We start from the raw sequence: 13,886 nt of genomic DNA on the forward strand, positions 1-13,886 counted from the left end.
AGAGACGAATTTGGGACTAGTTTCCCCTTTGTCCCTTAGTGCAGCTAGTGTATTTCAAGGGGCGCCCAGATCGCAGCATAAATCTGCAGGGAAAGCTGCCCCTGCAAACTCTGGCGAACAGAGCCAGCCGGCACAGATCACCAGCCCGTGGCCCTTCGCCTGCAGCAGGCTCTCTCTCTCCCCAGGAGGAGCCTGAAAGACTTAGGCTGCTGCTGAAGGCTGAGCTAAAAAAAAACACCCAACATTGCTGTTCCTTAACTCTGCATCTTAGCAGACAAGAGAGAGAACCTTTTAACCCCCAAGCGAGGACCCTCTGGAAGGTAAGTTCCTATTCGGAAGAAGACTACTTCTTCACGATCTCAGCCATACCGTGGGTGCTTGCCTATGTGTCTGTGTGTGTCAGAGTGAGAGAGAGGAAAATATGACCTTAGCTAAAAGTCTAAAGAAATAGAGACATCAAATAGAGACGTTTATCTGATTTTTTTAAAAACTATTCTTAAAAGAACTGCAGAAGAAAACGTGCCTGAGAGTTGAAGGCAGGCGGGTCTGAACTCCACCAGAAGACTTGGACCCGTCCCTTTTCTGTTTTTAACCTTCCTGTCCTGAACATTGCTCCACTTCGCCAGTGAAAGGCAAACAGGCATCTAGGTGGTTAAATAAAGTGTCAAAAGCAGAGAAGCCAGAAGGGGGTATGGGAGATAAACTAATTGCTTTTATATGCACCCCCCAAACCAGCTATTCCGACTCCGGATGGGCTGGCAAAGTGTATAATGATGTTTTAATATTTAGCTGTTCCTCTCCTTCATTTACTTTAATTAAGACAGCCTCGAATATATGCACAATCTCCCGACCCGATATTCTCTAGCTAATATGTGAAACTTTAAATATCAGCAGGTGCAAGTTTGCCCTACACAAGGCTATAAAATGACGCAGAAACGCAAGAGAATGAGAAGCTGGCCGTTGTATTGTGATTCCAAAAAGGCGAAACTGCACTATACAAAATCAACAATTTCCCTTTTTTTCTTTCTTTTTTTTTTGCTAAGTGTCAGATTCTCCTTAATGATGCCGTAGGTGAAGCTGTTTCATGCTGGACAAATGTGTATTGTTCTTTCTCATGTAAATTACCATTCACTTGACCCCATGTTAGTGCATAAATGCTCATTCGTGGATCACAGGGAAACTTACTTCAAATACAGAACTGAACAAACACTGAACAGAACCCGAAGGGAATTAAGATGAGTAGTTGTCTTCATTTTAAGAGTGCTTTCGAAGAGCAGTAACTAAAAATGCAGCCTTTGGGAAATGTCAAGAACTGGGAATTATTTAAAAAGAAAAAGAAGTTATACTTTTTCGGATTTCACACCAAGTGATTTAAATTCATTTCCCCGAACAAAGTTAAAGAAGGGGGAGACGCATGGGAGAGCTAGACGCACAAAAGACTTCCGAGTAACAAGTATGCTAAGGCAGACTTTAAAACAGTAAAACAAATTAAGGTATTTGACGATCGTGCGAAGCAGAAACGAAGGCTGTGTAGAGATGCAGTTCGCAATTGCCGTTTTCACAGATAAACATACCTTTGGAGTGGAATGACATGATATATTATTTTGACACAGCATGAAGGAGTTTCTGCAGATAGAGAGATGCAGATATAGGCGAACGCAGATATACCGGCTCGTTTATAAATTAGTGGTTACATGTGGAATGAAACCAGAGAGGCACAGGCACTACAAAGCTGGAAAATACCCCATAGGTAAAGTGCTGCTCTCAGGTCGGTGTAATATTTAACTGCTAGAGATTATTAGAAATCAAATACAAATTCGCCATGCATTGACCCATTAGAGGATTTAGCAATGAGGAGCGAGAGATTTTCCAGGGCCTTTGTCACTAATGTTTCAATGCTATGCGCTAACTTTAAGAAAGTGTCAGTAGAATAACAAATTGAGGGCATGAAAGGCCAGAGAGAGAAAGCAAGCAAGGATGCTCTTGACTTCTTAGCAGTTGCTTAGAAAGGATCTCGAGCTTAATATGAGGGCTCAATCAGTGGAGAGCACAAAGCTGGGAAAAGGGGAAGAAAAAAGTTGGACTCAGCACGTGCAGTTTGGTCAAGTCGCTTGATTGAGCACTGAATAAAAAACTCCAAGGCTCAGAGCCTTTCAGTGCAAAATCACTTTCTGCCTTCCAACTTTTCCAACTAATGTGTGGCTGCCACTGACAAAAACCCATAGTCAAGGGAGAGAGCAAGTGCCTTGGGAGTGCCAGGGTAAGTCTTAAAAAAAAAAAGAGAAAGAAAAATAAAGAAAGAAGGAAGGAAGAAAAAAATGTGTATTATATTGAAGGATTAAGTGCTGTAGTATTATCCGCGTCCTCAGCTAACTCCACCTAGCCCGTGGAATGACATAGATCGCCACACGTGTACACCCGCACTGTGTACACACCCTGCACGTCTGTGAGGGCATATACGCGCTACATTTGTGCGTTTGCGGTTTGTGCGAATTAAAATCGGCGAGATTTCTATGAGGGGTGGGGGGTTTGCCTAGAACATCCCTGCTTTCGCCAGACACCCCTATTAGCGGCACAGACAGACAAACAGACACAGATAGGTCATAATTTAGCCATTTAATAGACGTGGAGCAGTACATTTTCTTGAAAGACTCTGTTATCAAACTCAGCCCTTCCTTAAAGAAGCAGCCGATTTTAAAGCCAGGCTGTAAAGATTTTTAACAGCTTAGCGAATATCACAGATAAGGGAAATCTGGAAGATGCTGCTAGGACATCAACCCTTAATGGGCTTCTCCACTGGGGAAGGGAACTTCATCCTGCTCCCTGTGCGTATTATGCTGTAAACAGAATTCGATATATGTTCTAATCTTCCTGTGTGACAGAGCTGTTTAAGTGTATACCATGCCTACATGCTTTGTATCAAGACCAAAAGGATCCATTGTTGAAAGAAAACTATTCAAAATCTTTCATCTGATAGAAACGATCCGGCAACTGTGAGGCAGCTACAGTACAATGGTTCTGTCTACATAATAGTATCTCATAAAAATACAGCGTGTCAGCGCAACAAAAAGTTAAAAGTCTTCACCGTATCCATCTTATACATTGCGCGTCGTCAAGAAGAGGTTAACCTTGCCTGTACCCCGCTATTAACGGCACGCAGCACTTGCAAATCGAGGGCACGGTGATTGAAATCCCAGACTCTGGGTCCAGAAAGTGGGGGGGGAGGGGCGGGGAGCGCTTTCTTACCTGCTGCAAGGTAAGCCAGGTGAAGGCCAGGAAAGGTGTCATGACCTGAGGGTGAATATTCATTAGGAAGAGGAGATTCCTCTTCTAAGACCCGGTCTATTTTCTTTGGAATGCAATAGCGCGCAGCCTAATCTCTTATCAAGATGTAGATTAGGAGAGAGATTATACCTCATGTTTTCTTGCTTCAACCACTTTCTCGATGGGACCGAGGGGCGGGGGGGATGGGGGGACTCATGGGATGCACTCTACACTGCAAGAGAAGTGTGCTGCTTGGCAGCCCCCATCACGACGGGCAAGGGCAAGTTGACGAAGGTCATTAGCAGCTCTGCCTGCCTGTGTCTCTCTTTTGGACAGAGGCCGGTCGGGGATGGCGTTGTTGCTGCTGAACAAAATCCTGGGAGACCCAGTTGTTCCTCCCAAACCCGCCGGCTCCCTCCCTCTGAGGAGCAGCAGCTTCCCCAGAGCAGCTGAGAACGGCGCTTCCGTGCCCTAATAGGGTCACCAAGGAGGGCTTTAGCCTTGTCACTTCCAGCCAGGAGGCATCTCCCACCCTGAGCTCCTGCTGCGTCGCAGGCGGCGGGCACAGCTGGCCTGGGAACACTGCCCCTGGCTCCCTGCCCGGGTGATTTGCACCGCGAAGAGGGTGCCTGGGTAAGAAGGTTTTCTTCTGGGCTGGGTACCACCCTTGTCCCCAGGGGTTGTCCCTGGCTCCCAGCCGGAGGGCCAGGCAGGGAGGCCTGCAAGGCTGGGGCAGGAAGCAGACACCTTGCCTGATGTGACCTCCAGGGTCCCTGCAGGGGGATGCGGGATGGGGACCTGGCTTGGTTCTCCCGTGGGCCACATCAGCCCAGAGACCCCGCCGGCTCCTCTCCGCGCTGCTGGGGGTGTCTCTAGCATATTGAAGACTGCTGGGATCCCAGATTGCCCTAACTTTTTTTTATTATTATTATTTATTTTTTATTCTATTTTTTACGTTTAAATCTCGCTTGCGAGTTAGCTGCTCAGTGACAGCCCCCCCTCCCCCCCACCTCCCCATCTTAATGGCCCTTGTCCTCCTCGCCAGTAGAGCCATCCTTTCCCAGAAATTCCCGCCCAGTCCAAAGGCCCGTGGGCTGATCAGCCAGCTCCCACGCCCAGCCCCGCTCTGCTCCCACCCTTGCCTGGCTGGGACCGACCCGACTAGGCTAGGTCTTGATGAGAAGGGGGGAGACAAGCAAGCAAACCAACGGGCAAACAGACGCCAAAGCCCGGCTGCTGGGAGCTCTGCCCTTCCTGGTGGAGAAGTTACAAAAGATAGGAGAAAAAAGAAAAAGCAGTGCTTTCCTCCCTAGAGGAGACCCTGCCTGCTTCGCACAGCTCTCAGGGACTCTTGTGTCCCTTGACACCTGCCGCAGAACCACAGATTCCCTTTCTGGAAAGTTTGGCTGTTAGCATCCCCGACGGGCACTGGGGCTGCCTGCAGGGCTCCCTCCCATATCCTCCTGCCCGATGCGGTCCCAGAGAAGCAGCAACATCTATAACAAAGCCCCCCTCCTCCCCCTTTCCAGGCATACAAATGTCCATTGTAATGCTGCGCTTTCCCAGATTTTTTGATCCTGTTTTCCAGGCTTCAGCTAGCGAAGGTCAGAGGGAGAGGTCGTGGCTCTGCACCCCCTATAAATAGATTTTGATATTTAGACAGCTATTGCTACTCAATATTAACTTACAGGATAATGGCGAGAGATACCGCATGCACTGAACCTGTTATTCACGAGTGAGCAGCATCTGTCGAATGCGATTCTCGTCTTTTGACCTGTTTGGCTGTAGCGCGATCAATACCCGGGCATCTTGAGGCTGGGGCGGGGGGAAGGGGTAGGAAGGAGAAGCTAAGCGTGCAGCAGCAGGGGCAGATACAATTCTGGACCTAGGAAGGGGCTGAGAGCAGAGCTGTGGCTGAAGTCAACAGTCAGGTCCAGGCCACTTACAGCAACGGTTAGAGAAACCAAAATGAAACAGGTAATCCGAAAGCTTCCAGGCAGGACTGCGGTGGAGTTTGGTAAGCCTATGGCATTTCCCTCCCTGAAAACATGCTAAACTGGGGTCGGCTGGGATGTAAACACAAGTGGGCACAAGACACCGATCGTCCTTCTGTCTGACTTCAAGTGTCAGAAGGGCTCAGGGTTCACCATTGCCTCCTTAATTATTTACAGATCATTCCAGGGAGGGAGAGGTCTTCAGCGCTAGGTAATATCTGGAGGGAGCAATCGGAAACGGGTTTCCATCTCACAGAGCACACTGTGCTCCACCTGCCCCGCAGCCTGCTCTCCCTCTCTGGCTGGGATGCGGAGGAACTTTCGTGCCCTCCAGCTGCCGAGGTGCCTCTGTTAGTATCTTGCCACTGGAAGGGAATTCACTTCTGCAACTTCTGTTGTCATTTTTTAAAGCCAGACAGTGCACATACCCTACCAGCTGGCTGTGATCCGGAAGGGCGGGGGGTGGGGGGGATTGAGGACTGGAGGGGCTTTATGATTACATTTACTCAGTCTACAAAGATGTCAACCTATCTCTGTTCTGATAATGAAGCAGACAGACTGAGATCAGCAGGTTTCAGTGATGACTCCGGCTGGGATCCGTGTGCGTTGAGGGTGTGTGTCACCCTCCCTGGAGTGTGACCGCGAGGGTCAGCCTGAGAGCAGCCTTTTCCTCCTCAAGGTATAGTTTTGCTGCCCAAAACAAGGTTTCTAAGCCTTTTACAAAGCAAATCCCTGTTCCACTGGCAAGATTGCAGCTCTCGAGCTAGTTCTTTTGTGGCAGAGGGAAAAAAAATGCGCGTCTTGCTATATTTACATCGTATTTATCTGGGAATGTTCTGATGCAGGTTCCAGGTTTTTTTTCTTTCCCTGCTTGCGATTAAAAAGTGGGGTGGGGGGGGGAGGGGGAGGCAGTGAAGGGCTTAATAAACAGTGTGTGAAAGAGTTGGAGAGACTCCCCCACCCCTTCATTCGTTTGACTCGATCTTTGAGGGGTATATAGGTAGTTTAGGGAAAAGTTTCGTATTTAAGAAAAGGGATTACCGGCAGGAAATAGGCACAAAAGGAGAAGTTTTAGAAGATCCAGACTCCTGAAAACCGGAGGGTCGAAGGGACCTGATCACTTGCCTTTCTGTTTAGGGACTCCCGGAGTAAAATGAAGCCACATCAAACTACGTGAATCCTCATTGTTCCCTGCCCTGCTATTCAGTTCTGCCAGGTTTCTTTGCTCAGCACCCCTGGATGGGATGCGCTTTGCAGGAGAACAGGGGGTTGGCAGGACTGGGCAAAGGAGGTGTATTACTCTTCTAAAAACTAGGCAGTAAGCTAACTGCAGCACTTTCAGGGCAGTTATTCAGCCACCGAAATGGTGTCTTTCTGTCTCTGCGTGAGGAGCCAGAGGACAGCAGGCGGACTTCAGTCCCAACTAACAAAGTGCCAAGTGCAACTTCTTCAAACTTCTCTCGAAAAGGGGACGAGGCGCAACCCTCGCAACAGGAGTGCCTCGGCCAACCCTCCACTCGCAGCTCCGCGGGAAGGTTGCGAGTGCCCCGTGCTGCATCCCCAGCTCTCTCTCAGCACCGCCTTGGGATAAGGGGCTTGGAGCATCTCTGCTCCTCCGCAGCCTCATGCAGGCAGTGCGGTGGTTAGAGCGGCCGCAGTGAAATAAGCCCCGTCACTTCTCTGCAGCCGGCACACAGCCCCCAGCAACGACCACATGCCAGTCCTCTCCTCGGTCCGCTCGCCTTCTGCCGCCAATGCGGGGGGGGAGAGGGGGAGGTGAGAGTATCCAGGGCACAAGGGAAGAATTGCATCGGAAGGTGGGGGGAGGGAGGGATTTTTGGGAGGGACACTGTGACATGTATCCAAGGAGGAGGGTATAGGGGTGTGTGTGTGTGTGTGTGTGTGTGTGTGTGTGTGGAGGGGGGTTCACTATGACATCAATCCAAAGAAGACGGTATGGGAGGGGGTGACACTATAACATTAATCCAAAGAAGGTGTAGAGTATGTGTGCTGGGGGGCACTATTACATCTATCTAAAGAAGAAGGTATGGTATGGTGTGTGTGTGTGTGTGTGTGAGAGACACTGTAACATCAATCCAAAGAAGGTATGAGGGGGGGACACTATGACACCAATCCAAAGAAGGAGGTGTGGGATGTGTGTGTCTGTGTGTGTGCTGGGAGGCACTATTACATCAATCTAAAGAAGGTTTGGTGTGTGCGACACTATTACATCAATCCAAAGAAGAAGTTGTGGAGGGTGTTGGGGGGGGGGCACTATTACATCAATCTAAAGAAGAAGATATGGTGTGTGTGTGTGTGACACTATGATATCAATCCAAAAGAGAAAGTATGGTGTGTGAGTGTGTGTGTGTGTTAGGCGCAGTCCCGTGCGCTTTTTCACTACGGTGATTACTAAATTAATAGCAGGCACTGAGCCAGATGTCATAAACGTCTGGGAAAAATGTTTATCTGGGACTCAGTGAGAAGGCGGTAGGGCGCATTATCCGACTGTACAATGAAATATGCATGAGGACCAGCTGTTGGCAGCAGCCGCCCCGCTCCCGGTGCCCCGTGAGCTCCGAGCCCACCTGGGCTCAGGTGACTCGGGCATGGGCTTGGGCACCCTGGGCGGGGGCGGTGCCAGCCCCGCGCCTCTGCCTTGCCAGCCGCGATCCCCTCAGCCGTGGCCTGCCGGCCGATGCACGGGGCGGCCCGGGGGCCGGTCCTAGGGGATGCTCTGCCCCCCCAGCCGCCGCTGGCCATTTCTGACGGCTTCCCGCCGCAGCCACCTTGCGGCCAAGAACTTGCAGGCGCTCGGCAGCATCTGCCGCGGCTTGCGTGGCTTGCGTGTCGCGCCAGATGTTGCTTCGCCTCCTATTGTCTGGGGCCGGGGCTGGGCTCAGGTTGAGCCGGCTGGAGCGAGGCTGCTCCGCGGGCTATTGTGTGAGCCCGGGCCAAGTGTCACAGGGAGGTGAGGGGAGGCACGGGGAGGTGAGGCCCCCCGGTTCACGGGGGGGTTACGAGGACTATTGACATGTTTTGTTTCCCCTCTTCAGAGGACCCTTTTCCTTCCTCCCAGAGGATGTGCCCCGCTCTGGTCCCTCGGGGCCCGGCTGCACTGACGCGGCGGAGCGGCCCCGCTGTTTGTTTTTCCAGTTTCCCTAAATCGGCCCGAAGAGGAAAACAAATGGCATTGTTGCGTCACCGCCACCCGCAAGGCCAAGGGCCGGGGCGGAGCTCGGAGGACAGAATAGACCCGGACTGGCCCCCTCCTTCCCTCTGCCCCCATCACCTCTGCCCAGCTCCTCTTCCTCCAGCTCCGACTGGGACCCCGGAGGAGTCGCAGCATCCTACACCACGCGGGAGGGAGGAGGGCACCCCACCCCCTGCTCAAAGCAGAACCAGCCCCACCTAGATCATCCCAGCCCAGGCTTTGTCTAGCCGGTCTTGAACACCTCCAAGGACGGAGAGTGCACTGCCTCTCTGGGAACCCGTCCCAGTGCTCGGGAGAAAGTTTTCCTAATATCCAACCTGAACTCCCCTTACTTAATTGATTCCCTTGATTCATTCCCAATTCATGTTGGCCACCAACCCCTGGGGAGGGAGGGGGACTCCGGCCCCGGATGGCTCGGCTCTGCCCCGGTCCTTGCCTTGCGCCCCTCAGTCCTGCCTGGCTGCAGTGGCTGACACTGTGGGAGGGTGTCAGGGGACCCTATGGGCTCTATTCAGCTTGCTCCCCAGTCGCTTCTGGGTGGTTAAGGGTGGGGGGGGGGCGTCTTTACTGCTGATAAACGAGAGCCCACAACATATGTCAAAGACGTCCAGACCTTAGATGGCCAGGGCAGCTGAGTCCGGGGCCTTTCACTCACACTGAGTGTGTCCCCGCTGTGTCACCAGACGTAAAGCACACTAGGGCGATTCCTCTGCTGAGGCCAGTTACTTGGGGTTTCCAGGGGCGACTCCCCACCTGGCAGTGGGAGCAGACTCAGAGCCTTAAGACAGTGCTTCCAGCAGCAGCATCCTCACTGCCGTGCACGGGGGCACGTTTCCCTGCTCGCCAGGCTGGTCAGGGCGAGCGGAGGCTTCCAGGGCAGGACCTGGTCCGCAGGAGCAGTCTGCCCCAGCCAGACAAACTAGCTCTTCCCCTCGTCTCTCTGGAGCTGGCCCCGAAACGCTCCAGCTGAACACAAAGCCACGTTGCGGTGTATTTCAGCGTCGAGAGTGCAGCTTTTGCACGGCACGGCACTCCAGACAGTAGATGCATTTGTGTTATTACGAGCATTTTCCCTCTTGTGCATAATCCCTTATGCCTTTTATTATAATCCTACACTTTGCAGTTAATCTGTAATGATACTGCTTCCGAGGGACCTGTTGCACACAGTGATGGTAATTTGTAACCTTGGTAACAGTTTTAGATAAAGATTATAACAATGATGTCAACTGGATTTATTCATCATCCTGTAAGTGCGGGGCTCAGGATTACTACTTCTGTTTAAGAAAGAGTTGAGAAATTCCACACGATTTATTAGAAGTGAAGGTCTCCTTTTTGGGAAAACAGGATCCCTGTTCTAAATAGCCAGAAGATTTGCAAAGTGCTGAGGGGACCCTGGAAACGTTCATTTTCTGAATGAGAGGCATATTATTATGAATCAGAGTTATCAGAGCACAAGAACCTTTACCAAGAACATTTGACTTCCAGAGAAATATCCCAGAATAAGTACTGCTTAGAAACCCTAATGAATAAGGCTAATACCGAATCCACCATTAGCCTTCTGCATGAGCTTTCTCCTCTATTAAAGCTAACAAAAATGCTCACAAGCTGAAAGCAAAATTAAGTGTAATTGCTTTTATTTATCTATTGCTTTTATAACATTAAAATATTTTTAGTTACATTTTTATAAAATAACATCCACTTTGATTATTACCTGCCATATCTGTTGATCCATTTCTCATATATTTAGTACCACAACATTAACAATTAAGAAAAAACATATTTTATATATTGTATTTGCCAAGATATATTACAGTTCCTATTAACAAAAAAATTATTCTTGTTGAAGAAGCTATGAAGCATATCTTTCATGAATGCTTATTAATAATCACAGTTGTCAAAAAATTAGATATGCACTGATTGTAGATGCAAAGGAAATATTAGATGCAAAATGAAATATACAGTAGAATTGAAGCATAACTATTTTTCTTATTTAAAATAAAAAATTTACAGAGTGAAAAACTGAGCTATTAAGCTTACTTAAAAGATGGCTTTGTTGGTTTAATTATACTGTAGTTATTTTATAAATATGTTTCAAAGGAAGCTTGCCATATTGAATGTCAATGAGGCCTGTAAAGAAAAGACTTACAAAAGCTAATGCATACCAAATACCAAATTTTAGTCATTAGCATTCCTATTTATTACAAACTAAAAGAACCTATTAACAGACAAGAATTTCTATTTAGCTAGCATTACAATGTTTGGCCATTAAAATTAAAAAAAGGGCAAATTATGATTTTTCTTCCTACTTAGAACTATATGTATATACTTTTTCTTAATTAGAAAGACACGTGTGTCAGAAAATCCTGATAATGCAGCCACAATTTCTCATTATTATATTGGGCAATACTTTGCAGAACTCCGAGGACCCAGATCCTGCAATTCCATACCTAGGCCAAAACATCCATTGGCTCCAAGTGAGAAGATTTTGTGTAAGAGCTGCAAATTTTTGGCTTGTGTTTGGGCGTCAAGTTTTAATGACCTTCAATTAAAACATCACACAGGTCAAGCTTTGGCCGCGGAAGGCCTGTTGGATCAAGCCATTGCGCTCAGGGACTGATCTGAGGCCCCTTAGTGGGAGTCTTTCTCTTAATTTCAGTCGACATTGGATGAAGCCCAGAGTGTTTAGTGGCCTAGGTTCGTAGGGTAGGGGAAGTAAGAGCTGGAATTTGTCCTAATTAAGGTAGGCTTCTAACCAGCACTTTCTTTTCAGTGTCTGTCACAAAACCAGATCATTTATTAAAGTACTTGCTTATTCTGGGAACTGCTTCAACACATTTTTCACTCTGGCAAGTAATATTTCTTAAAGATCTCTGAAGAAACTGCATTATTTCCTTAGTCACCCAACAGCTCAAAGATTAATGTTTGTGCATAGCGGCTGTACTGCACAGTTTCTTCCACAATAATAATATTATGTACAGAGACATATGTTGTGCATGCTAAAGAGGTATGCAAGTTTTCTAGTGATGTTTTTGATATTGAACATTCCTATTATGACAGAGCTCTTTAGATTGCTCATATTTGCTCATATTCATGATAAGGTAGCAAATTAATGTCTGTCTCTTCCCCTTTGTTAAAATATATATCTGCAGGTTACTTGTCTGTTATTATAATTGGTTAAGCTTATGAGTGTCAACACCTTTATGATTCTGTTGAATATACTTGAACTTAACAGAGAAAATCAAGACAAAAATGAAGAAGCTTCAAAATTGCTACTGCATGACAATACTGGCAATGCTTACTGTGTATTTTGCCCCCAAACTACTTTAGATTTAAAAGAAAGAGAGAGAGAGAGAAAGAAAGGGAGAAAGTCAAAAACCCAGATTCAGTAAAGTTTGAACCACAAACTACTGGTTTAATCTTGCCTTTCTATTTCTCATTGTTCACTTAAAATCTATTTATAAAGTCAATTTAATTTATTACAAGATTTGCTTTGGCTTACAATGGTTACCATTGATTTTGATTTTTACAAGGACATAGCGAAGAATCTTAGAAAAGAAAATCATTCTGTAAGCACTGTAAATAGGAACACAAAGAAGAAAGTATCTCTTCACTTCAACTAAAGCTGGGGTGCCCAACCTGTGGTGCACATGCCACAAGTGGTACAGGCAGGCTGTGTGTGGCATGCACCAGATCAGTGAGGGCAGGGAAGAGAAAACAGAGCAGCAGATTGGGCAGGGAAGGGGAAAGGAGTCATGATTAGGGAGGGTACGGGCTACTTTGTGGCATACCTGCCAAAAAGGTTGGCCCCACTGAGCTAAAGGACCTGTAAACATAACAAATTTACTCTGCACAGAAGTGTAACTCATCAGTTTTTATGATGCAATTATCAAATTATTTATAAAATCATATGAGCATATGGAGTACATTTGTAATGAAGCTTTCCCATTATCACCTGAATACCTGAGCATGTATGAGATACATTCAATAAAGGAATCTGTCTATCACGCTATGTGTTTAGGTTCTATTTTCCAGCATTTCACCAACGAAAATGGAACCAATCTTTATACGTGAGGTCAGGGCAGCAGGGATTGAGATCCTTGCAGAGCCAAAATAATCTCGGCTGCTCGTGATCAAACTAAAATCGTATGATTTGAGGAGGAAGTTGCTGTTGGAAAGTTCATTATATGCAGTCAGACTTTCTGAAATTTTAAGAACTCTCATATTTCCTTGGAGGTATTTTCTGAGTCAAAGATCTTCTCTCTTGTTTATTATCAATGAAAAGTAGCGGTTCAAGAAGCTGCAAACAGACAACCCAGATTAAAAATAAGCCTGAAGGAATCTCGATGTTGTCTCTCAAGAATGGTAACTTTCACAATGAGAGATTTTCCAGGTCAACCTGTCTATAAAACAAATGGAGCTGATCCACTGATCTACAAATCAGATGCTCCTGGGAAGATAGGAGACATCTTGAAGGTCTTTCACTTACACTGAGATGGTATGCTAGATAATTACTATTAGGAGATTTCCAGCACAGGAATCATCTTTAGCAATTATGTTACTGCCTGCCATCAACCAGCTGGTGTAGCTGTATAGCCCATTGTTCCAGTGGTAAATAGGGTCTATATTTAAAGGAAAAAAGTGTAATAATCTAACAGATGAATGCCTGACAAAAAGACCAGCTCTTATGGGGAAATATTGTTGTGATGAAGCATTCTGTTGCTCAAACCATCTCTTGAATGCAAAGTAAAGTACAAGCATTTGAACAAAAATGCTTAAGTCATCCCATTCTTAGCAATGATGTCCCCCTTTCACTCTAAACCATCCATCGTCTTTTGTGGCAAGATACAGGACACAACAGGGTGGTTTGAAAAGCTTCATCTATCAAGTTTAACAACTTTCTGGTGTAACTTCTGAAAGTGTTTATTGCTTATTCATGTGGAAGTGAGTACGCCCTACTCATTTTGCCTGGTTTTGCTACTCTTTGTTGGTCTGTGAGGCTGTTATGGTAGCTGCAAATGGCTTCTCCAGTGACATTTGCTGACATTCAGTGAAGTATATTTATCAGTATTCTTCACCTCACCTCTATACATGTAATCCATTTTATTTTGTTCTTCATAGCAACCTCCTTTTCTCTATCCATGCCCTGAAAATGATAAATGGCAAGGTGGCATATTTCCCAAGCTGCACTAAAATGTCACTGTGAAAAATCTTTAATGGACTAAGTGTAGCTTTTCAGGTTATAACATGTCAAGTTACTGAGAAATTCTAGAGTTTCTCCTTAATCCACACTTCTTTGGAACCACGCAACTGCAGGCAGAGACTAATTATAAGTTACACCAGTCAGAGCTGGACAAGCATAAGCCAAGCAGAAAACATTTGATAGAGACTAATTTTATAGCTGTAATCTCCCTTTA

This window comes from Alligator sinensis, unplaced genomic scaffold (genome assembly GCF_000455745.1).
Source record: "Alligator sinensis unplaced genomic scaffold, ASM45574v1 scaffold131_1, whole genome shotgun sequence".
Lineage (NCBI taxonomy): Eukaryota > Metazoa > Chordata > Crocodylia > Alligatoridae > Alligator > Alligator sinensis.